Here is a 25373-nt window from a genome sequence, read left to right as displayed (position 1 = left end):
CACCTATTTTGAGCATTTCAAGTCCACAGAACGTCCTTTTTGAGCATCTAATCCAAATTAAATTATTGAGGCTTCCATTTGCATTTTGTGTCATTCCATGAAGACACTTCCTCAATAAATCAGGGTTTGCAAGAAACCTGATGTTGGCTCAATCACATTCGTAATAGGTTCTGGTAATGAGTGTTTATGTGAGTACATCACATTTCTATTGTTGAACTTACACCAATCGTCTTTCGGACACAGATTTTACACTGGTGTTTGGTCAGTGGATAGATTGTGGAAAAAAACTGTCCACACAGCACGCCTCATTGACTCTAAATTATGTATGTTTTTCCTGATAGCTGGCCCATAAAATAACTGAAGAGAATCAATTTCTTTCAGAGTGCGATTGCCATTTACTCCTAGTGGTTTTCCATCCTCAAGTACTTAACCTTTCTTTTCTTTCAGCAAGCGACAAAGCCTACCACTAAGCCCCTTTTGGATGTGGCCAACACATTCCAACTTTTCTATTGTTGTATTGTATGGATTTTTATCTGTTACAGCTTTGAATGAAGAGGAGTCCCTATCACCAAGGTATTTAGATATCTAACAACATACTGGTCCTCAGATCTGGAGAACATGCTCACAGCTGCAGCAGCCTCCATGCCCCCACTTGAGCCACTATAATTTTTAGAGTGCGGTACTGAATGCTTTTCTTGCCACAGTTTCTCACTGTCTTCATTGTTGGAAATTTTCCTTGTTGCACACTGGTGACAGTATTTTGACGTATTTCTACATCTAAGACTTAACCTCAGTCAGTACCAGATACAGACACTACAACATAAATAGACGTGTGATCCCTTTTCATTCAGGTCCCATCTACAGACACATACAGGTCAGTAACATTTGTAGAACATTCACTATCATGAATATCTACACCAGAATCTATTTCTTTTTGTTTTATTTCCACCAATTCCTCCACTGCTTTCTTCATAGAAACTTTGACAGTACCGCATACAGTTTCATAAGTTTCTTTATTTATTTTTTCAAACCTTGCACAAGGTGGAGGCATGTTTAAAAAAGCACACAATAAATTACCTCCTTCCCTGCCCTGTTCAAGGCATCTCAGAGCATATGCTAACCTAAAACTGCTTTCATAGATACCAGTGTCAGTTTTTTGGAGAAGGAAAACGAAAATCCATAGCCACACGAGTTACAAATTAATTTAAAATCAGAAGCTAATCAACAACAATCTTGCATTCTGTATTTTTCAGCTCACACATGAACATGAAAACTTTATAGTCTGGCAGAGAAGCTCTAAATCAATAAGTCTGACTCCAGTGGAATCCATATCAACATCATTCAAACACCTGTTCAATTCTCCTGTCCCAAGTTTCGATGCTGAAGCTGAGTGCTTATGTTCTTCATTTCGAGCTGCTTCCTCTTTTTTGTTGGTAAACAGATTTCCATGAAGCCTCTGTTTCCTAAACACAATTTTTCCATCAATCATTATGCATAAATCCTGACTTCCATGTAAATGTATGTGAATTCAATCTTCCACATGCTAATTTGTGTTAGTATTATTAAAATGTAAATAAGCTGCATGCAAGATAGTTTTCAGGCAAAGATATAGATGTCAGCCAGAGATATAGATGTCAGCCAAAGATAATGAAAGAAAATAACCTTCACATTGACAAAAAGTCTGCTGAAGGGAGCAGAAACCCAAACGTTGGAAAAGGTGGGAGTGGCTGCCAGTGCAGAGTTAATCAGTTTAACCATTTAAAGGCATTTCTAAAGCTGTTATCACGATTAAATTCACACACAACATAGATTAAACTGTGTAGATCAAGGAAATATTATTTTTGAAAAATCGAATTTTTGTATCAAAATCCATTTATATCCCCCTTTAAGACAATTGCAGTAGTGCCTATTCAGGTGTCACATCCTCCCACACTCGGCATCTCCAAAACAAGCAGGTCTGATAAAATCTATCAGCTTTTGTTCTCCATAACTCCATTCATGGAATTCATAGTCAGATGGCCTGTCTGGATTTCCATCGAAGATGGACTGCTGCTTTCACTTGGTGTATCAGTCTTTTTCCAATGAAACTCATACAGCAACTATGAAAAGTATTATAGTGGATACCCAACCTAGAACTCTGTCATGAAAATAATAATATCACTAGACTAGCATTAGTGGTGTGCCAAAAATAGGAAATTGTGATTCTGCTTCCGTTAGAGATGTAATTTTAGTATATAGAAGAAATGCAATAAATGTAAGGAGTAGACTTCAACGCACTTGTTAGCGCTGATTACCACCAAGAAACTAGCAGATGCGGCATTTGCTGGCTGTACTAGATGATAAAGTTTCCTCTGTCAACTTTCACATCATATGGTCTGGCCAGCTTGAGCACATGCCATACACATGTTTCAAAGGTTGGTCATGTTTATTGCCATCTGACAAACTGGTTCTGTTTTAGCAGTGGTGGAGGCCGGTGGTGTTGCTGTCAAAGACTATACTATTTCAAAAATGGAATTTAGAGTCATGTAGTAATTTATCCTATATTTATCCTGCTGTTGTATGTATTTAAGCAAAGATGTGCCATCACAGATCATATTGTGCCATTTCGTAGTATGATTGTAGACAACTGGTAGAATAATATAGTAGTGAAGATAGTAAATTTCTGAGGTATAGACACTCAGTTCGAATCTTGTCTCCTCCATGATCTTTAATTTGTGGTAAGAGCTATTAGTTTAGGAGTTCAACGAAAATGGAGCACTGAAAGTATTTATAATGATGTAACTGAGGATGTAGTGGACTCAGATGCTTCACTCTCTGTGTACACTACAGGCATTCTCCCACTCTTTCATTTTATATATTGTGGGTGCAGCTTGGCATGAAAAGAAAGTGACATTTCCTTCATACATTTGTCGGTGTTGAAGTCCTGCCTGCATGTAAATAAAGACAACATAAATTAATATGATGCCTTCTATTTGATATAAAAAACTAAATAGATTCTCTTTGATACCTTCGTCAGCACTGTCATGTGAAAAAAATTGTTTGCAAGTAGGTCTTGGTCTTCTTGGGCAATGGTCATATAATATTGTAAAATCAAAAGTCTATTGAATGACTAAAAAAAAGTGAAATTATATAAATAATTTATATGCATATTCTACTCATCTTCTTTAAATTAAATACCTTACCTTTTGTTGTATGAACGTCTGTGACTTTGTTATATTACACAATTACTGTTTTAAAGAAAAGCTTAACACAAACGAATTTTCGTTTTGTTCCTAGTAATGTGAATGCGCAAGAAAAGTAATCGAAGGGAATTCAGAACAAACATTTGTCGTAAATAAATCACTTTTTATTCGATCAGTATGTGAGAGTGAAATGGAAGGTAAATCGACAATACTGCTACAGTGTACCCTTCACTAAGCACTGGCAGAATAATTGTATAGGTGTAGAATGTTTGCACATAATGCAGTTGTCTACAAGAAGAGAGTAGCAAATTGAAGGAACACCTGCGGGGGCATTGATGATTGGCAGTGGACGAACTGCTAGTTGATTGGAACAAAAATAAATCTAACTACTGCACATAAATAGGCTTCAAAATCTCCTACAGAATAGTTACACCATCGCTGGAATAATTAACTATTGTAAAATATGCATGAGTATGCATCTTAACTGAAAGACAGAACACAAATGCTAAGCCCGTACCATGATGTTGGGTACCCTGAAAAATGGCGGTGGTGGTGGTGGTGGGGGGGGGGGCGGACCAATAAGAACATGCTACACAAGAGGGGGAGCGGAGGCCACCATTTTTGGATCACAAATTATCGTAATTAAGATTAGTTTCCATAAACATAACTTGGAAGGATGATGGCCAGTTTTGAGTCACAAATAATCGTAATTAAAATGACATTTGTAGGAATGGTCAAAAAGCGTTTGGTCATTAACTAACATTTGTGTAAACAAAACAAAAAGCACAAGTGAGTGATTTGTTTACATTTGAATCATAAATTACATGGTTTGTTTACTTAAGGGGAGCCACACCAAGTGGTCAGTTTGTTAGTATAGGGAGAACAATGCTCCTTTTGTTTCAAAACCTGCCCAGTTCTATTACTCACCATATCTTCGCTACAGTATTGTTTCCTGACTATTCACTCCACTCAACATCTAACACTCTCTGCAAATACTTGAGTGCCATGCACTTCATTTAGCTTTCCGCATCTGTTTGCCTTCCCCCAGCCATATCATCAAATTCTCATTCCTCCTCACCTGCTGCAAATCTTATACCATCTGCAAAGTAGATTCCCCTAATCCTATTGTTTCTTCTTTGATCACGAGTTTTAGTATACTGCCATGACTTTAGCAACACATGACATCCTGCCAACACCTACACAAACTCCATATGCTATTCCAACATAGTCTGAACCGACTGCCTCTCCCGGAAAATGGATTCCAGCGCAATATTTATTCCTCCCACCAACTAGTTAGACAGTTGGTTTCATTTTCCTTGAATCATTTTGTGTGATAAATCGAAATGAAATGGAATTAGTCATTTTAAATTCACACTGCAAATTGATATAGAGGGAGACATTCCACGTGGGAAAAAATATTATAAAAAACAAAGATTCTGCGACTTACCAAACGAGAAAGCACTGGTAGATAGACACAATAAAAAACACACACACAAATTTCAAGCTTTCACAATCCAAGGTTGCTTCATCAGGAAAGAGGGAAGGAGAAGGAAAGACGAAAGGATGTGGGTTTTAAGGGAGAGGGTAAGGAGTCATTCCAACCCCGGGAGTGGAAACACTTACCTTAGGGGGAAAACAGGACAGGTAAACACTCGCGCATATACACACATATCCATCTGCACATATACAGACACAGGCAGACAGCAACAGATATCCCTCCCTTAAAACCCACATCCTTTCGTCTTTCCCTCTCCTTCTCTCTTTCCTGATGAAGCAACCTTGGGTTGCAAAAGCTTGAAATTTGTGTGTGTGTGTCTGTCTGTTTTTTATTGTGTCTATCTACCAGCGCTTTCTCATTTGGTAAGTCACAGGATCTTTGTTATATATATATATATATATATATATATATATATATATATATATATATATATATATAATTGCTAATTAACACACACACACACACACACACACACACACACACACACACACACACACACACATATATATATATATATATATATATATATATATATATATATATATATATATGTGTGTGTGTGTGTGTGTGTGTGTGTGTGTGTTAATTAGCAATTACTGCCTCCCACCTTTTCTACATTTCTGCAATAGAAATTCTTCTATTGAATATAAGGAGTTGTCAAGGAGAAACATTTTCAGTTTGTTTTCAAATCTTACTTTGCTGCCTGTCAGACATTTTGTGACACTGAGTAATGGATCAAAAATTTTTGTTCTAGCATTGTGCACTCCTTTTGTGCTAAAGAAACTTCAATATCGAGTAATTAATCTTATTTTTCTATCTGGTATTGTAATTATGTACATCGTTGTCCCCCTCTGAATTGCACCAAACTTCATGAGGGACTCAATATACTATGAAGAGGTAGACAGAATGCCCAACTCCTTAGACAAGATGAATGTGGATGAGCTCCACATATTATTCTTACAGTGCATTTTTGAGTAATGAAGACTTTCTTCCTTAAAGATGAGTTAACCCAGAACATTGTTCCTTATGACATTATTGAATGAAAATATGTAAACTATGCCAACCTACTGATTTGTCTGTAACTTACAACTCTTCAGCATGTATCCCATTCCACATTAGGCCTTCATCTCCCTCCCCCCACCTCTTTTATCTCTACCTATCCTTCTCCTCTTGCTACCGTGGCCCTGCACACCCATGAGACACCTCCTTTTCTGTCTTCCCACTATCCACCCCAACACCCACCGACATTCCCATAGATACCTGCACCCGTCAGTCATATGCCACACATTTCCCCTCCACGAATACTTTTTCCCAGTGCAGATCTTTACCTTTCTAGTGGGAGTTCAGTATTGTTTTTTTGAAGAACATCATCAATTCCATGTTGTGTTTTAAAAGTATATTTTTGTTATTATCTTTATATTTAATTCAGACAGCAAAGAAAATCAACAGTTTTATTTATGTAAACACTTAACAAAATTAATCTTTTTATAATTTTTTTAAGCTCACTATTTAATAATATTATTCATTTCGTTTTTTTCATATGTCTTTACCTTTGTACCATCGTCAGCCCAACCCCCGTACGTATAGGCCTAGGAAGATTTTCACCCTTTTATGATATTTATTTCGTTCTGTTTATATTTTGAAGAGCGGAATGTCTTATCGATGACAGCCTAAATCCCACACATATAGATCTACGTGCTTGAAATAACAGTAAAGAAAAAGAAAGAGAAGATAAATTACTTCTTCCAACTAATTATTGCTCGTTGAAGAACTAATAAGAGACGACAGAGTTGTATTTGTATACGAAGTTGTATCTGCTGGCAAATTCACTTTAGCGGACATGTCTATCAATTTTAGCCCTGTATTCATTTGTTAGGCAACGTAGGCTTCTGTCATCGATAACTTGAGAATGTTGGTCATCCTGTTTTCATGTTATGCGTCTGTGGTTGAAAGAGCGCGGGTGTAAAGAAATGTTTGAAGTGAAACGTATGTGACAGCCACAGAAATATTTTTTAAGGTACAAGTGCTGCATATGCTTGATGCTTGTTGATTGCTTCGTTGTGCTTTTAATATTTTATTAACACGAAAGCATCAGTTGTAAAATAACTTTGTGTCTTTTATTTTTGTTACCCTATGATTCGGTGGTAATGCCCTTCGTCTGTTAATATTTGTGTACACCTCGATTGATGAAAATTCTTGTTGTACTTCTGTTATTGTTACCAGCAGCGCCTACTTTAACGAAATTTCTCAAAGTTTAGGTTAAGAACGCTATGTTTTTCATTAGCTTACTTTCGTTACTACTTTAACACAAACTTTTTATGGTATTGGGTCAGTTTGAATTTCAACCCTCGAAGAACTCAAATGTTGCATGTCTTAGGACAGCATTTGGTCAACAGCAAGAAGAATTTATGGCCAGTCCACTTGGGATTTCCAAAACTTTGATATTTGCACAATCCATTTTTCATCTCTCTTTTTGTGTGATGGAACTTTCACACTCAACTGTGGTGTTGTGATACAGGCTCCACTGTAAAGCGAATGTTTTAACCACTTACGGTATATCCAGCACATCTATTAAAGATCCCGTGCGTAGTACATATATCTCAACAGCATAGGCCTATTACACAATTATGATTGTCTTCATATCTTATCAAGCAAATATGAAAGTATCCTATTTACGGGTCACTCCATGTTAAGTCACCCAGGCCATCTCGACCACCATCTCAGATTAGAGTGATATTTGGGTAATTTCTTTCCTCTGTGGAGATAAGGAAGAGTAACAAATTTTAGCGTTATAAATTTCATTGTTCCCATTTTGTGGCACTTCAAATATAGGAGATTTTGCCGTTTTTAACATTGTGATAGTTAAAAACAACACTTTATAACATTTTTGAAAATAAATTACCAATTTTCTGTTTATCATCCAATCAATGTGAAATATGGTGGTTAAATAGGCTGTACTCTATATCGTAATGGTTGTAAAGAATACTGTCTAGTAGTTGTAAGTAAAACCATTAAGAAAGGAAAAAGTAATTTATTCCATACTTGATGGTTTTTATTAATTTCTGGGGTAAGGAAAATAAACTAGATAAGCGTTTTGTTATTTTTTGTTTTTGTAACAAATAATACCTTTTTTTGTTGAGAACTTAAAAATAAACTGAAATTTTGAGTTTACTGAATAACACACTTTTAAAAGCTAACTGAAAATTTAAGTTTGGAAACTTATTAGAGAAACAGGCAGAGATTGACTTTTTCTGAATAAGTTTGCATACAGTAGAGCTAATTTGTGACATTACTATGTTTTTCTGACTAGAGCACATATTATTTGCACAAATCAAGTTGTCACTCGGCACAGTGGGTGAAAGGAGCGGTGGTAAAATGATAAATGCCTTTGTCACTCGTGCTAGCTGCCATGCCAAGTGTCAGCTACGTTTGTGCTAACAGCAGATGTCTCTGAAAAATGTTTATATCTCTAGATGTACAGTAACAGCAAGCACATAGGGAATAGGAAAATACCCTCTTGTTAGGGACAATCGATAGATCGCAGAGGTCTGAAAATGTGTGTAAATTGTGCTGTAACATCATGTTCTGTTCAGTTCAATAATTATCGTAAATCACTACAAATTGGAATATTTATGAGCTATATATCTTGGTGGGATATGGACTTGCCATGCTTGCTGATAATATAAAGAACAATTTAAAGCAGGCATAGATAAGAAACCAGTTCCGTTGCTAACTATTCCTGTGCCACTGAAATAGTAATCTCAGAAAATTGGAAGTGCTTTGAGAGTTTCTGAATAATCAGCAAAGCAAACATTGTCTTTTTAATGACAATGGTTCTTGGTAGAATCAACTGTGAAAAGAGGGGGAATACTGTAACCTGAAGTAGTTATATAGTAACAAATTTTTACCAAAGTAACGTACAATCTCTAAAAGATATTGGAAGCATATGGATAAGGCAGTGTGAAATAAAACTGTTGATATTAGGCAAGTTACTCTAAGGTATTAAAGTTATTAATGTGAATATCAAGAAACGAAAGTTTGTTTTTGTGTGTTGGATTCACTTTGTCTCAGATCACGTATTTTAGCAGATAGCTAATGGTACCCCTCACAGTATGATTTTGGGAGGGGGGGGGGGCTATTGGTATCTCATAAGAATGATAGTTTGTGAAAACAATTATGTTCTCTGGTAAAAATATTTAAAAACTGCTGTGAAGATGAAATTTATTGAGGAATATCAACAGTTTCAACTGACAGAACATGAATGATCAATTGTACTGCAAACATTGCTAAGTTTTTTAGGATCTCCTATGTAAATTAGAAAGACTTGTCCCACAGTCTTATGCCACTAAGCCTTAATCAAAATATTATGATGCATTTAAGTCATCTTGCACAGTACAAATGAACTAGAAATAATGACTTTTCTACAATGCAAGGTGGAGCACAGTGGTACTTTTGTTATATATTTAGGGAAATAAAAATTGTGGTTACCAGCACCCTTACAACGATACTGTTGGACATCTAACTTTAGTGCTGTATGTTCTATTATAATACATCCAGGTCTAAAAATATTACTGAATTTAAAAGGGTTAGTTATCTCCAGTAACATCAAACATGACTGAATTCATCAAATAAACCCTTTCAGATATCACTGTTTTATTCATGGCTGTGCAGGCCAATAAAAAAAGAATTTACTTTAAATAAAATAAATAAATGTTGTACAGCACAGCAGTCTGGTGCAAGTACTTCAACTGGACTCCACTTCGGCGACTTGTGTGTTCGAAAACCAATGGCACCTTGTTTTCTCTGAATGGTCACCCATCCAGATACTAGGTTGGCCCAGTGTTGCTCAGCTCTGGTAATTGGGTGGGAACCAGTGTTAACAACGTGGAAAGGCTTTTGGTTAAAAAGTTTATAAAAGTTGATTTTACTTTCATAAACCTTTGTCTTTATCAAAACAGATGTTAATATCTGTACTGAATAGTCATTCTTTGCAACTTGTCATGGAAAATCTGAGTGTGATGACATTGGAGGGGCAGATGAAAGATTAGCACTAAAGGAAATTGGAAATATGGAAGTGTCCGATCCCGCCCGTCTGCTTTGACCCATGACGTCACAAATATGGCGGAAACGACCATAAACCATGATTCCAATATGGTGCATATAAAGTCGGTACGTACACATTATGAGACCGAAAATACATCGAAAAACACACACACACACACATACACACTTTCCACAAAAAGCCTAATGACACTAATGGGGCAAGCGCGGGAAATGGGGTGTTTTTGGGTGGGGGCGAACTAAATATAAACAAATTTAGACACTACCCCCATACAAACCACACAAAATGACGAAAAAAACCATCACAAATACCACAAAACACAATAATATCTGGAATCGGACACTTCCCTTGACCTATATAGCTCAACAGCAGCTCCTGATCCCATAAGTTAGGATCAAACACTTCCCTTGGCCTATATAGCTCAAAAACATCTCTCGATACCAATATCAACATACACAGCCACACATTGGGATCGAACACTTCCCTTGACCTGCACACTGTTAATTTTATCCGTCATATCCATTCGTGAACATAAACAACAAGAGATTAATTTTACTAAAATTACCACGCGATGTACAGCAAACAACACTAAATTAACCTTCACACAAAATCGTTAACTCACTGAAATGAATTACACTACAAACACAGCCGACACTCGAACAATTCTGGATAATGAGCAAAAGCAAACTGAGCCCATTACACCACACAAACGAAAACCCTGAACATACCACCAGAGAGCACAACAAACCACAACACGACGACAGCTACAAACACGCCACACTCACAAACCTAACTCCGCGCCGTCATGATGTCACACACGACAACACCCTTAAGTCACGGGTCAAAGCAGACGCGTGGGATCGGACGCTTCTGTCGACCCAGGAAATTTTACAAAGACTCTTAGGAAGTCAAAAACTAACTGCATCAGACTTGAGTTTTGTAATGTCAGCTTCACCATACTCAAGCTTGATTTAATTGTTTATCCATTGTAAGTATAGCTGGTAAATATTCCATTGGTAGAACTTCAGGATGTTATTGAGCTAAATACTACAGAACATGATGTTTTGCATATTTTAGAACACTTGTCATCATTCCTTTAAGAGGTTGAAAGCTAGTTTTAACTGCTTTCTGTTGTGCGTTTCTGCGTCACACACACCAATCCTTTGTAGGTAAGTTGTTGCCTTTCCATTATGTTATGCATTTTTTTCAAGCACGAATTTCCATTATTGTTATATTTATAGTCTAGTTTGAGAAAGTAGGTTCTCAAGGAGAAATTAAAAACTATTTCTTACAAAAAAAAGAGTAAACACCTCATTCATTTTGTTTAACAAAATGATTGAGTTTTATACTGCAAAACATTTTTTCGGGATTATCCCATTCGTGATATTCCATTTAAGGTTGAACTATGTTTATTGCGTTATAAAATACAAAAATGTAGGTATACATTTTTTCATGTCTTGATGATTTTACTAAAAGTAAGATTTTTTCTACAATCCTTGTGCTATAGAGCCTATAACAACCAGATTTCATATTGATAAGATGATAAATAAAAAATGGGTATTGCCAATTTATCTTCAGAATCTTAGGAAATATTATTTTGATGCCATCATAGTGTAAAAATTGACAACGCTTTTGAACTCTGAACTGTCATAAAATAAAAATAGTGATAAAATGCTAAAATTTTGAATAGTTACTTATCTCCCAAGAATGAACAAAAAGCAAAGTTTCATTGAAACCTCGGATGATGGGTGAGAAAATGTTTTTTATTCAGGCTAAATTATCTTGCAATGATCATCGTACCACTTTATGGAGAAGAGAGCCACTGTAGGCTTCACAGACCAGGATCTAGAATGAGGAGCTATATTGCAATGCCAGAACCAGGTACAATTTGGATAAATATCCATTATACAGAAAGGCATTGAAAGGCGTTTAAAGTATAACTAGAGGCCCTCTTTTCCTATGTTATCTTTTTAAACATGTGCAGTGTAGAGTAGGAAAGTCCACTCATATGAAGAATATAACAGTAAATATATTCATTCTTTGATCAGTATTGTCCAATGATTTAGACAAGTTACTGAAATGTGTAGCAGAAGCAAGGAAGTTATTCTGCGTACAAATATGCTAGCACATTATGTGGACAGTATATCGTGGCAGTTGGGTGTCACCATTAACAAATGAGAACTTGAACTGTCAGAGGGGAGTGGACTGGTGCGGGGGAATAAGCCCCACCATCCTTTCGAAGGACTGCCATCCTACATCTGCACTTTGTGCTTCCACGAAAGGAGAAATGACATAATGGTCATAGGGATTGCTGATTCCTTTTCTAATGAGACTCTCATTTGAATCCCTTTATGCAGTAGGAGTAGTCGTTTCAGAATAAGAAAAGAAAACAAGCAATCTACAACGCAGATAAATTGGAGTACATGAAGCATTTGATAGTGGCTACAGGGCAGTAGTTGCTGCGGTTGGCAGTGGTAGTTCAGTCCCATCCTCTACCAGTATCTTACATAACCATAGTTCAAATCACTCCCCTCCAAAAACGGTCATGATATAAATCTGCATAATACCTGGAAAGCAGCGCGTTTGTCATTGATTCAGGAAACACAATAACAACAAAACCATTTCAATCTGCTTGCTTATTACTGCTGCACCCTAAGATCTATGGGTAGAGGTAATAATATTCATTCAGTGTTTCCCACCTCATGAAAATTTAAGATTCAATTCAGCAAGAACACTTCATAAGGGAAAATATATCCTTCAGCTATATCAGATCAAATGCATTTCTGTGTAGGTGTCATCAGTACATATGCTGGATGACATTTGGCTTATAGCATTATGATTGAAAATATATTTTCATTTGTTAACATCTTCCTGTCAGTTTAGTCATATCATCATAGAATTTTGTGATGTGACCTCTTTGAGCCTGTGTGCAACATAGGATCCCAGTAGGTTTTCCATTTCTGCTGATCTTGAGCTTCACATTGCCAATTGAATCCAGATGTCTCTTGTAAACTTCTGTCTCAACTGCACGGTGGTCTTCCCCTTGCTCTTTTTTGATAAATTGGGTTTCATTCTAGTATTTGTTTTGACCATCTCACATCCTTTCTTTGAGTGACAGAACCAGCCCACTGCCATTTCCAGGTATTTAATTTTCCCATTATGTCACTGACATTCATTGTACATCTGATATCTACTGTTTTCTGTCTGTCTTTTTTTGTGTCGCCTAACATTGATCTTTCCATCCCTTCTTGACCTATTATGAGTCTTAGAACAGTGAACTCTTAATATCCATGGCTCACAGCCATAAGTTATTACTGTTAGTATACATTGGTGAAACACCAATCTGTTCAGAATAGCCGATATCTTAGATTTGGAAATTGAGTATTTTCCATTAGCTTGCCTGCCCAATTCAATTAAAGTATTTCTGGTTTTAAGTCCATTTCATATTTACAAGTTGTGTCGGCTATGGTGGGAATCAGCACTGACACAAACAGGGAAGAAGAGAAGTTGCAATGGCTAGTAGCAGGAATCCAAAATGATCTGTACATACCATATGTTGATTTGCATAACATTTTATTCTACAAATTAGAGAACCGTTGTTGTGCCTCCTACATTCAAGTACTTTTCACTAATACTACTTGCAGAATGCAGGCTATGTAATGTCCTTCCATTACTCAGTACTGATGCTCTTGAAGTCTGCGACTGAACTGGGGTCGACCAGCAGTGGAAGGTTGGTTAAATCAACATTGAAAAGGGGCACTGCACTCTGTATTACTGGAGGTGTGGTGTTGCCTGCTACTTCCATAGGCGCACGGGTCAGCACCTTCTTGATGACATTTCGCAGTGCTTTGCTGGTCGGCGTGCAGTCAATGCCTCCACCCCAAAAATGCCATACCATTGTTGTGTAGAGAACCATCTTACGACAATGGAGGAGGAGGGGGGGGGATGGGAGACAGGAAGCAGGGGTGGTGTGAAGAGTCGGGAGCCACAACTGGGACCAACGCTGAGCCCCTGGCCGTGCCCTGACCTCTGTCCTGTGGTCCAAGAGGAATGTTAGTCGGAAAACCCGACAAAAGCACCTGTCCTCTTCCTGAGCTGGTCCGACAAAAAACAGAGGACGACGGCAGAGGCAATGATGGCGCCGGGTCCACAGCAGGCTCTGGGATGATCGCCGGGAAGTAGAACTACTGTGGTGCCAGTGAAGACGGTGGGTCCAACTCCGTCAGTTCTGCCAGTGGTGTCAAAGTGGCCGCTGGAGGTGATACACCGGTCGCAAGATCCCCGTAGGTTGTGAATCTGGGGACAGAAAATCTGCAGAAGAATCTCGCAATCGACAACCACGAATCTAGTTCTGTTGGCAGGACAGCAACCCAGCAGAGCCTTGAATTAAATACATGCAATCACCCAAATTTTGAAGAATCGTTCCTTTCTCCTAGTGCCTGGTGTGACCAAAAACTCTGAAAATAATATAATCATTAGGAGCAAGCAAGTCTTGCAGAGTGTGGGAGGTGCCATGTGATGCAGTGGGTGCAGAAAATGGATCAGTGTGTGGTGGCACAGGCCATTTAGAAGCTCCGTGGGTGATTGACCATTGCGGGGTTTGGGAGGGGTACATTGCGAGGAAGAGCAGCAGCGCTTGCTCCCATGAGTGTGAGGCACTTAGTTTGTTCATCTTTTGCCTGAACGTATGCACAAATTGTTCAGCTTCTTCATTCGACTAAGGATGAAATGGAGTTCTGGTAAAGTGAGTGATATTATCTGTACAAAACTACTGTGAAGTGTGGTCCGTTGTCTGTAACCAACATTTCAGGCAAACCTTCCAAGAAAAAAATAGTTGACAAAAGCTGAATGGTACTATGTGATGTACTTGGGTTCATGGATACTGCAAATGGATATTTGCTAAAAGAGTCCAAAACAATAAGTCAACGAGTGTTTTAAAAGGGACTAGCGAAGTCAATATGCATTTGTTGCCAAGGCGATTTGGCCGAGCTGAAAACGTTTGCGGTGGGGCAAATAGTTTCAGCACAAGTGCGATACTGATGACATCTGTTCAGTGTGGGTGTCCATGTGTGGCCAAGTACAGTGCCAACGTGCCAACTGTTTTGTGCGTACAATTCCCCAATGTTCTTGGTGTTGTTGTCGCAACACATCTTTCTGTGACACTTTAGAAATAAGCACATGCAATTGTCTAGAGTTTTCAATAAAATGACACCCTGCTGGACGGAGAGGTGCTGATGAGCAAAATATTGGTGCACAATAGAATTCTGAATGTTTTTCACTGAACGAGGCCAAGCAGTGCGAATGTAGTGCAACAAAAGGTTCAAGTCATGGTATGCCTCTGTGGCCTCTACAATTTTGCTATAGTGCAATGGAAAAGTCTCTAAAAGTTCAGTCTCCTGCACATCAATCTGATAACAAGAGGTGGCAGTAGCATTGAATTCAGAAACAGGACCAATAGGAAGGCGAGAAAGGGGGACAGCATTTGCGTGCTTTGACATGGGCCGGAACAGTATTTCGTACTTGATACTGTGACAATAACCAAGCCCAATATTCAGCTTCTGAGCTGTGCACGGTGGAACAGATTTGGGTGAATGAAGCGAAGACTGAAATGGCTTATGGTTAGTCATTAGGTAGAACTTCTGACCAAACAGTTCCAGAGTCCTTGAATCTCTGTGTACCACTGTCTGATGGTCAGTTGTAATGGTAGTGTGCTTCTGTAATGTATGTGGAAGTTCTGCTGGACCTGGGTTTCAGATTTGGTACCATTCCACACACTGTGCCATCTGGGGGACGTACACTATGTGATCAAAAGTATCCGGACACCTGGCTGAAAATGACTTAAAAGTTCGTGATGCCCCCCAGCGGTAATGCTTGAGCTCAGTATGGTGTTGGCCCATCCTTAAGCTTGATGACAGCTTCCACTCTCACAGGCATACATTCAATCAGATTGTGGTGGGTTCTTGGGGAATGGCAGCCCATTTCTTAACTGAATGCTGCACTGAGGAGAGGTATCGATGGCATGAAGTCGACATTCCAAAACATTTCAAAGGTGTTCTATAGCATTCACGTCAGGACTGTGTGCATGCCAGTCCATTACAGGATGTTATTGTTGTGTAACCACTCCGTCACAGGCCGTGCATTATGAACAGGTGCTCGATCATGTTGAAAGATGCAATCGCCATCCCCGAATTGCTTTTCTATAGTGGGAAGCAAGAAGGTGCTTAAAACATCAATGTAGGCCTGTGCTGTGATAGTGCCACGCAAAACAAGGGGTGCAAGCCCCCTCGATGAAAAACACGACCACACCATAACACCACTGCCTCCGAATTTTACTGTTGGCACTAAACACAGTGGCAGATGATGTTCAATGGGTATTCGCCATACGCACACTCTGCCATTGGATCGCCGCATTGTGTACTGTGATTCGTCACTCCACACAACAATTTTTCCACTGTTCAGTCATCTGATGTTTACACTCCTTACACAAAGCAAGGCGTCATTTGGCATTTACCAGCTTATGAGCAGCCACTCGACCATGAAATCCAAGTTTTCTCACCTTCCGCCTAACTGTCCTAGTACTTGCAATGGATCCTGATGCAGTTTGGAATTCCTGTGTGATAGTCTGGATAGATGTCTGTCTATTAAACATTGTGGCCCTCTTAAACTGTCGGCGGTCAGTCAACAGACGAGGTCGGCCTGTATGCTTATATGCTGTATGTGTCCCTTCACATTTCCACTTCACTATCACATTAGAAACAGTGGACCTAGGAATGTTTAGGAGTGTGGAAATCTCGCATACAGACGTATGACACAAGTGACACGCAATCACCTGACCACATTGAAGTCCACGAGTTCCACGGAGCATCCCATTCTGGTCTCTCATGCTGTCTAATGACTACTGAGGTCGCTGATACGGTGCACTGGCAGTAGGTGGCAGCACAATGTACCTAATATGAAAAACATATGTTTTTGTTTTGGATGTGTCCCGATTCTTTTGATTTTGTGTGTGTGTGTGTGTGTGTGTGTGTGTGTGTGTGTGTGTGTGTGTGTAGGTTTGTAAATTATGTCCTGAACAACACTTTTGTGCCTATCCCCATTTCTGAAATATGTGATCAGTATTGTAGAGATTATTGTGGAACCCAGATATAATTGAAGAAAAAGAATCACTTTGCAAATAAGTAAAATAAACTGATTTCAGTTAGTTTTACATGATTTAGTAGAAAGAATGTACAGTTAACTTTGCCTTATTATTCCTTGTGATTGGACATCGAAATAATTTCATACAGACATGCATCAGTATATATATCTCAGCATGTATCCCATGAACAAAAAAATGTTTTGTACCTCAAGTTAAGTTACTTTCTCTAAAAACCAGTGTAACAGCTTTTCTTCTTCCAGAGGAAAACTTTCTTAGCCTCAGCAGAGTTAACTCAAAGCGGTATTTTGCAGCGGGAATGTATATGAGAATAGGCTAATACTGCCTAAGTAAGAGGTCTTGCTTTATAAGTCTTTTTTTACCATTCTTAGGCTTTGTAATGGTCTTACTAATTTGTTAGACAGTTTCCATTATAATTTACTGTGAAACTAAATGCGTAATAATGTCACCAATTATCATTATCAAGAGAGAGTTTATTTCCATGAACTGCCTTTTTCATCTTTGTCATTCATTCTTTCCATAATGTTCTTATCTGTATGTGATGACAAAAGGACTAGCATCGCTATAAATTATTAATTTGTGGTTTGCTGATATGCAAATAATTACCGCATGTTGGGGGGCAGTTGTTAGGCAAGCCCTGGCTGATGGATTGTACTGTCACTGCTGCAACAGTTCTCCTGCTGCTGAAAACATATTACTACACAGTATTCCACATTATCAGGGGGCTGTGCCATTTAATTTTGGCTCCTCTACCAGGATGCTGCAGTACTGTGGTGAAGGGATTTCAGTTTTTACCAGGACTGCAGACACGTATATGCAAACAGACACAAAAGTAATTACACAACTATATGTTTGAGGTGATAATTGAAACTTTGAATTTCCTTTCTATCTGTAGTGCACTGAAAATATTTCCACTACAGTTGAAATGTAGACAGCATGTACTGTGTGTCTTGCTTGGAAACAAACTTGTTCCATTCACATATGGTACATGCTGTTGACAAAAGTAATGCCCACTCTACACTTCACCCTCAAGCTTCTGTTCAGTACTACTCACTTCTGCAGAACACAGTTACCAGACGTGACACCAATGACTTCCTCTGGAACATGTCAAGTGCCTAGTTTGAGATTCCAGTCCATACTCATGTGGACTAAGTTGCTAGTATTGTTGCCACTGTGGATGTAGTATGCCAAAATTTTGATACTTTTGAGTATTCTTAAGTCGGTGGTGCGGGACTGTACACCCTACCACGATCATGGTGATTGACCTTGTGCACAATATCTGCAACTGAACAGTTCAACATTTACATACTGTACTGTAAACTGACAGAACCACTTGAACACACTGTGAAATAAAATAAAACAAAAAGTTAGGTTTCATCTGATGATAGTTGCATTACCCTGTGTTTTGTGTTGAATGTTTTGGTAACTGCACATTAAGGCTTTTTAATTTTTTGAAGGTATTTTCACAGAAACAAAGATAATTGGGGTAACCAAATAAATCGTGATTACATTGTTATTCTGTGAAAAGTCACTGCTGACAACGGGTTCCTTATACCAAATTACTCAGAAGATATCCCTGAATTCCCTCTGGAATATTATTGGTGGAGCAGGTTCACTTTGTTGAAACTTAGATTGCAACAGAATAACTGAGGAAAAGAAAGACTGGAAATTAGTGCAGATGTATGATATGCACTATAAATTTAAAGTGTTTATTTTTTTTAAATGCAGGAGTATTATTTTATGGAAGAGGTTTAATGGATTACTAAATTCTGAAATATTGACTCTGCTGCTAACATCTGTCCACTGTGGGCCCTGATATCATGAAAATGGTGGACATGAAACACTTGCAGAAATGTAATAGGTGTAAAATTCACACTGCAACAAATAATTATGATTTTTCTCGGGCATCACATGTGTTGGCTATGCCAACTCATAACCAGGTCACCACCTTTGAACTTATGCTAATCCTTAGGCAAACTTAAAGATCAGCCAGTCAGGACAACATAAAATCAAGAAAATAAGCTGGAAGGAAAGTAAATATTGCCAGAATTCTCTTCTCTCTCCTATTTGTATGTATGATGCCATGTGCTGCAACACCTTTTGTCACAGATCAAAACTGACATCCATTGCTTGTGTAGATTCAACCGATTCCTAAATTCTGCATCCCACCCTGAGCGCTTTCCAAACTTCACACAAATACATTTAGGTTGCTAAAATTCTGTTGTAATTGCTCACTATTCAACCGTGTATCAAATGCTGTAGTTGCCTGTATGAAATAATTTTCCTTTGCTACCTTGTTACTCTGCTAGATACTCTCTTCATGTATGAAATTCTCAAGAATGAAGAGGAGATCCATCTGCTTACTCAGAGAGAAAATGCAGTTTCAGACAAAGGTGAGAGAGAGGAAGAGGAGTGTAAATGAAAACTAAATATCAGTTACATATATGAACATTGTAAGTAATGATCTAGAACTGTTCTAATTTATTGTTATAGAAAATGCCCATGTAGCATGTGGAACAGAAGTGTCCCAAGACCATGAACGTATTGTAGTGGTCTCTCTCTCTCTCTCTCTCTCTCTCTCTCTCTCTCTCTCTGACACTGTTGAAAGTGAGAGCAATGTGAGGAAACCACATATATATCCTCCAATCTACTAACCATTTTTAGGTTGCCCAACTAAGTAGAAGGATAAGGGGAAAGACCTGTGGAAACTTGGTGGATTCAGAACATAGGTGGAGAAACTGAAACTTTTGGCAGATGGACTTCTTATGTTAAAAAAATTAAAATCATTGACACTCCTATACTGACAAGGAGAGGTCTCCAGTGGTGGGGTTGAATTTCTGAAACCATCTATATGGTTATGTTGGTTAAGACTGACATCACACCCTACAGCCATTCACCCTGGTGGGCCCACGTTTGTGAATAATCGATGAAAAAATATACAGAATTTTGTGAGACATTTAGTGGCATTAAAAGAGTAGTAGTTTGTTGAGTGGTTGCTTGGTTCAGTGACCATGCTGAGAGCTATGAGTTTGTATCCCCTCGGGTGCTTTAATTTTATTTTTTATGTTTAGGCCCAATTCTTTATTGGATTAACTTTGATCATTATTTTTATTTAGTTAATTGGCTTAAATACAGGATGCATCAAAAAAATATACACACACTTTGGAGTGTCATAGAAAATTTATTTCCCGTTCTACAATGTTAAATTTCCGGAAATGGAAAGCTTAAAGTCCAATTGGAAAAATAAATGTACTTTGCAAATGTGATTAATGTTCAAACTGGTGGCCTTCAGCATCAATACATTTCTGGGTACGAGTCACCACTGATTCCGTACATCGTACCAAAGTGTCCAATGAGATTTCTGCGCACACTGCCTGAATCTCATTCCAAAGTGTGTCCAGGCTACATGGTTTAAGTTTGTACACCTCATCTTTTACTGTGCCCCATAAGAAGAAATCCAGTGGCGTGAGGTCTGGAGAGCGTGCAGGAAACTCGATTGGTCACCTGTGTCTTATTCACTGGCCTGGCACATAGTGATCCAGGTATGCTCGTACGTCCCTATGATAGTGCGGCGGTGTGCCATCTTGTTGGAAATAACTCATCATTACCGTATAATGTACGAATGGCAGGGAATATGGAGTCAGCAAGCATTGTTAGGTACCATTTCTCCAGTAACAGTACCTTCAAAGCGGAAAGGTCCAATGAGCCCCCTTGCAGACAAACCACACCACACATTTACACCAGGCAAATTTACAGCCTTTTCAACTGTAATGTGAGGATTATCTTCAGCCCAGTACTCACAATTGTGCCCCTCAGGGGGCTCAGCATTTAGTTTCTGGGTACGGGCTTGGCAACGCCGGGATCCCTGAGCTGGGGACTGGGAAGTGCCACCAGTCCTCAATACCGTAAGCTCTGAGCGTGCTTAAACGACCACCGTAAGGTGTGACGGTGGAACGTTGTACGGTACAGAGGCCAGAGATCTTGGCTTAACTGCCTGAGTCGCGAGGATAGTATAAACCTGTATTAAAAAAAACTCAATCTCAAGGTGTGCTGTGCGCTGAGGAGACTCACGGCTGTTGAGGTAGGACAGTTGCTAGCGGGCGACCTCTGGGGAACCTGCTGCCCCCCGGTTGTATTAAGCTTACCCAGGCAAGCGGGGCTTTGTCTGGGTGGACATTCCTTTCCCCAGCTGCTCGTGGGACCACCATGAAACGAAATACGAATAGTGCACAAGCTCAAGTCTCTAAGAAATGAAAGTTCAATGCTTTAAAGTGTGACCCCCAATTGTTCCCTTCCCTGCGCACACCGGGGGAGGAATGGCGGTCTAAATTACCTGGTGAGATGTATTCTCATTGATTTCTGGTTTGCAGCCGAACAGATGGGGACTTATTTCTGACCACAAAGCCTCAGTTTTTTGTGGAAAATTTAGAGGACAAGTTTGGAGAAGTTGAGGGCATGTCTAAAATGAGGTCTGGAGCAGTCTTCATACAGACAGTATCACCAGCACAGTCATGGGCTTGGCTTGCTTGTGACAAGCTCGCTGATGTTGCAGTCTCCATTACGCCTCATAAGAGCCTCAATATGGTTCAGGGACTTATTTTTTATCGTGACATGTTGTTGCAGTCTGACGACGAGCTCCGTGCAAATCTGGAACGCTGCGGTGTCCACTTTGTACGATGTGTCTTCAGGGGACCTAAAGATAGTAGGGTCGCCACCAGCACCTTCATCTTGGCTTTCGAGGGTGACACCCTGCCCGAGAAGGTCAAGGTGATGATATATCGATGTGATGTTAACCCTTAAGTCCCTCCTCCCGTGCACTGCTTTAAGTGCTGGAGGTTTGGGCATATGTCATCGAGATGTGACGCCAACCCTACCTGTCGGGATAGTGTACGTGCCTCCCACCCCAACGTCCCATGTTCGCTGCCCCCTGTTTGTATCAACTGCAGACAGAAACATTCACCTTGCTCGTCATACTGTGTGGTTTATCAAAAAGAATGGAAGATTATGGAGTATAAGACCTTGGACAGGCTCACTTACACAGAGGCTAAACGCAAGTTCGACTGACTTCACCCTGTGCGCATTTCATCGACGTATGCTGCAGCAACTTCAATGTCGCCATCCCTGGCGATGAGCCCCCAAGCTCAGCCCCTTTTTGTGTGCCCTCCAGCCCGGCCGTCTATTCCTGCCCCTCTGGTAGTTGGGGAACACCTTCTTCTGTTGCTCCCCTGTTTTCAACATCGGGAGTAACAACCCCTCCTTCTTTGGGGACTTCAGTCCCTACCTCTCAGCCGGAGAAGTGCCCGCCTCCTCCGGCTCCCCTTGCGCGGAAGGGATCACTTGGTGCCCTCTGCTCCACGGTTACTGCCCCTCCAGATGTCAGCTGGTGGCTGAAAAAGCCACCACATGAGGTCCGTAGGGCTTCCAGGTCTTCCTCGGTCCATGAGACTGGGTCGGAAAAGCCCACCCAGCCTGATAAATTGAATGACAAACAGGACTCTACCAAAAAGAAGAAAAAGCATAAGGAGAGGACATAGAGACAGAAAAGGAGTTCACCACTGCACCTGAAGATGATGTGGAGCACCTAGCGTCCACTCAGGAGCTAGATGTTGCTAGACCTGCAGATCCTATGGAAGTTGATCAGGCTACTTCGCAATCTGTGGCGGTGAGCGCTTCTAAGGTGTGACCTATCCCCCCAGGTTCTTTCATGTCTTCACAGTCAGATACCATTATCCTTCAATGGAATTGCCGTGGTTTTTTCCACCACCTTGCTGAGTTGAAACAGCTTTTATGCCGCTTCCCTGCCACTTGTCTGGCCCTACAGGAAATCAGGTTTCCTGTTCGGCAGACCCCCTCCCTCTGTGACTACCGGGGTTGCTATAAGAACTGCGTAGAATACGACAAGGTGTCTGGCGGTATCTGTGTTTATGTTCTTGCCACTGTTCCTGGTGCCCCAGTGCCACTTCACACAGCTCTTGAGGCTGTGGCTGTTACAATACGGGCAGGAATGGAGCTTACTATCTGTTCCCTCTACCTTCCCCCGGATGAGATTGTCCCTCTTGCTGACCTAGCTACCTTGTTTGCCCAGCTCCCCTCGCCATTCCTCCTTTTGGGGGACTTTAATGCCCACCACCCTTTATGGGGTGGGGCCCAGATCTCGGGCCAGGGTAGGAACATTGAGGCTTTCTTGGCACAGCAAGACATATGCCTTCTTAACACTGGTGCTCCCACACATTCTAGCTTGACTCACGTCACATACTCAGCCATTGACCTCTCTCTTAGTAGCCCAGGTCTTCTTCCATACCTCAGTTGGAGGGTCTACGATGATCCCTGTGGTGGCGACCACTTTCCTATCCTGGTTTCTCTTCTTCGGTCCCAACCCCCTGACCAGCTGCCATGATAGTCTCTTCGTGGAGCTGATTGGGCAGCCTACACCTCAGCTACTATGGCCATTGCTCCACTTCCTGGTGACATTGATTTGGCAGTGGACGAGGTCACTATGGCCATTGTTTCTGCTGCCGAGGCAACTGTCCCCTGTTCTTCAAGTACCCTAAGGCGCAAGTCGTCCCTTGGTGGACACCAGCTATCAGCGAGCCCTGCAACGACACCGGCGTCATCCTTCCCTAGAGAATTTGGTTGCCTTTAAACAGCTGCGGGCCTGGGCTTGGCGGTTAATCCGGCGGAGCAAACAGGACTGCTGGGAACAATATGTTGCCACCATAGGTTCTCGCACCTCCCCATCTCAGGTGTGGTCGTGGGTTCGGCGCATTTTTGGCTTTCGCCCTCATGCGTCTGTCCCTTGCCTTTCCCTTTGGGGTACACTTTGTACTGATTCAGTCGCCATCGCCGAACATCTGGCACAGTACTTCGCTCATAGTTCCGCGACAGCAGGCTACAGCGCAGAATTCTGCGCCATTAAAGAGCAAGCTGAGCGTACGCAGTTGTCGTTTCGCATGCACCGTTGAGAATAATGCAACACCCCGTTTAGTGAATGAGAGTTCCAAAGTGCCCTTATAGCTTGCCCCGACACCTCTCCAGGTCCAGACCGAATTCACAACCAGTTTCTTCACAATCTCTCGGCGCACTGTCAGGGTGAATTACTCGCCAACTTGTTGGCAGGATAACGTTACCATCCTGGTTCCCCCAGAGGGTCCACAACTCTTTTGTGGATACGTGCGTGGCGAGCACGGGGCCCCGAGCTATTGCAGCCTTCTTTCTCTCCAGGGCTGCATTTCCTTCCCCTTCCCCTCCTTTCCCCTCCTTGCTCCTTTCCCGTCCCCTTCTCCTCTCCCTCTCTTGGTGTCCTTGCTTATGTTGGCCCCTCTATCCTCCTGGTTTTGTTGGTTTTACAATTCGGCTTTGTTGCGTGATCATCTCCTCCTTTTGGTATTCCTTGGTCCCCCTCTGGGGTTTGATCTCCATTACAAAATTTCTCCTCTGTAGTGTGAGCCGTTTGGGGAAGAGCACCTTACCTAGTGTCTCCGACGTGCGCCCTCCTAGCACATTCCACCTCTTCTTTCACGTCGTTGTCTGATGCTAGGGTGCATAGCCAGCACGGTAGCCAGCCCGTGTGGTGGGGTCGCTATGTACCCTTTTGGTTGAGCTCCCTGAACACACAGGGATCACACTTCTGATACCTGAGCTGTGACCTCATGCATACCTTGGAGTGGTTGCTCGTCATCCTGGAGCATCGGAACTCCCGGCAATGGCCGCTGTGCCAGACGGCCCTTGCTGTGGCTGGGTGGCGCCCGTGAGGAGAGCCCCTGATCGGAGTGGGTGATATCAGGGCGAATGCTATGCACATGAAACGCATACGGGTCCAGAACTCTGGCCGTTCTTCTGCGGCCATCTCTCTGCGTGGAACTGATTCTGCAAGGGCTGCTTCTCTTGCCCCTTCGGCCTTCCCTTCCATGGCTACCCCCTGGGAAGGAGGTCAGGCCCGTCGGCTAGGGGCGAAACCTTTCCCCCGTTATCTAGTTTGCACCAGGACTGATGGAGATACTTTCAACAATACCAAACCTTTATTCTTTGTGGAACACATTGAAGACAAGTTTGGCGAAGTGGACTCCCTGAGCAAGATGCGGTCGGGTTCGTTGCTGATCAAAACTGCTTCAGCTGCCCAATCTACGGCCCTTCGTGCCTGTACCCATCTTGGCAAAATTCCTGTGTCCATTACCCCCCACCAGTCTCTAAATATGGTACAAGGTGTGATTTTTCACAGGGACCTCATCCTTCAAACTGATGAGGAACTTCGGGACAATCTCGGACGGCGGGGTGTTCACTTTGTTCGGCGTGTTCAGAACGGTCCTAAAGACAATCGCATTGATACTGGTGCCTTTATCCTGGCCTTTGAAGGGGATACCCTCCCTGAGAAAGTTACGATTATGGTCTATCGATGTGATGTGAAGCCGTACATTCCACCTCCTATGAGGTGTTTTAAGTGCTTGCGTTTTGGACACTTGTCTTCCCGCTGTTCAC

At 41.0% G+C, this 25373-nt stretch overlaps 1 protein-coding gene across 1 annotated transcript in view; it reads left to right on the top strand.

Moving 5' to 3' along the window:
• Positions 1–6562: 6562 nt before the first annotated feature.
• The window catches only part of LOC126263109 (serine/threonine-protein kinase VRK1), a 236124-nt gene continuing 217313 nt past the window's right edge, over positions 6563–25373 (top strand). The window contains exon 1 of the mRNA XM_049960119.1: positions 6563–6697. The gene's annotated coding sequence lies outside the window, so the exon portion shown is untranslated. The remainder of the gene's footprint in view (positions 6698–25373) is intronic.

The sequence above is a fragment of the Schistocerca nitens genome, chromosome 1 (assembly GCF_023898315.1).
Source record: "Schistocerca nitens isolate TAMUIC-IGC-003100 chromosome 1, iqSchNite1.1, whole genome shotgun sequence".
Lineage (NCBI taxonomy): Eukaryota > Metazoa > Arthropoda > Insecta > Orthoptera > Acrididae > Schistocerca > Schistocerca nitens.
The sequence above is the reverse complement of the archived record's forward strand: the minus strand, read 5'-3'. Positions and strand labels throughout refer to the sequence as shown.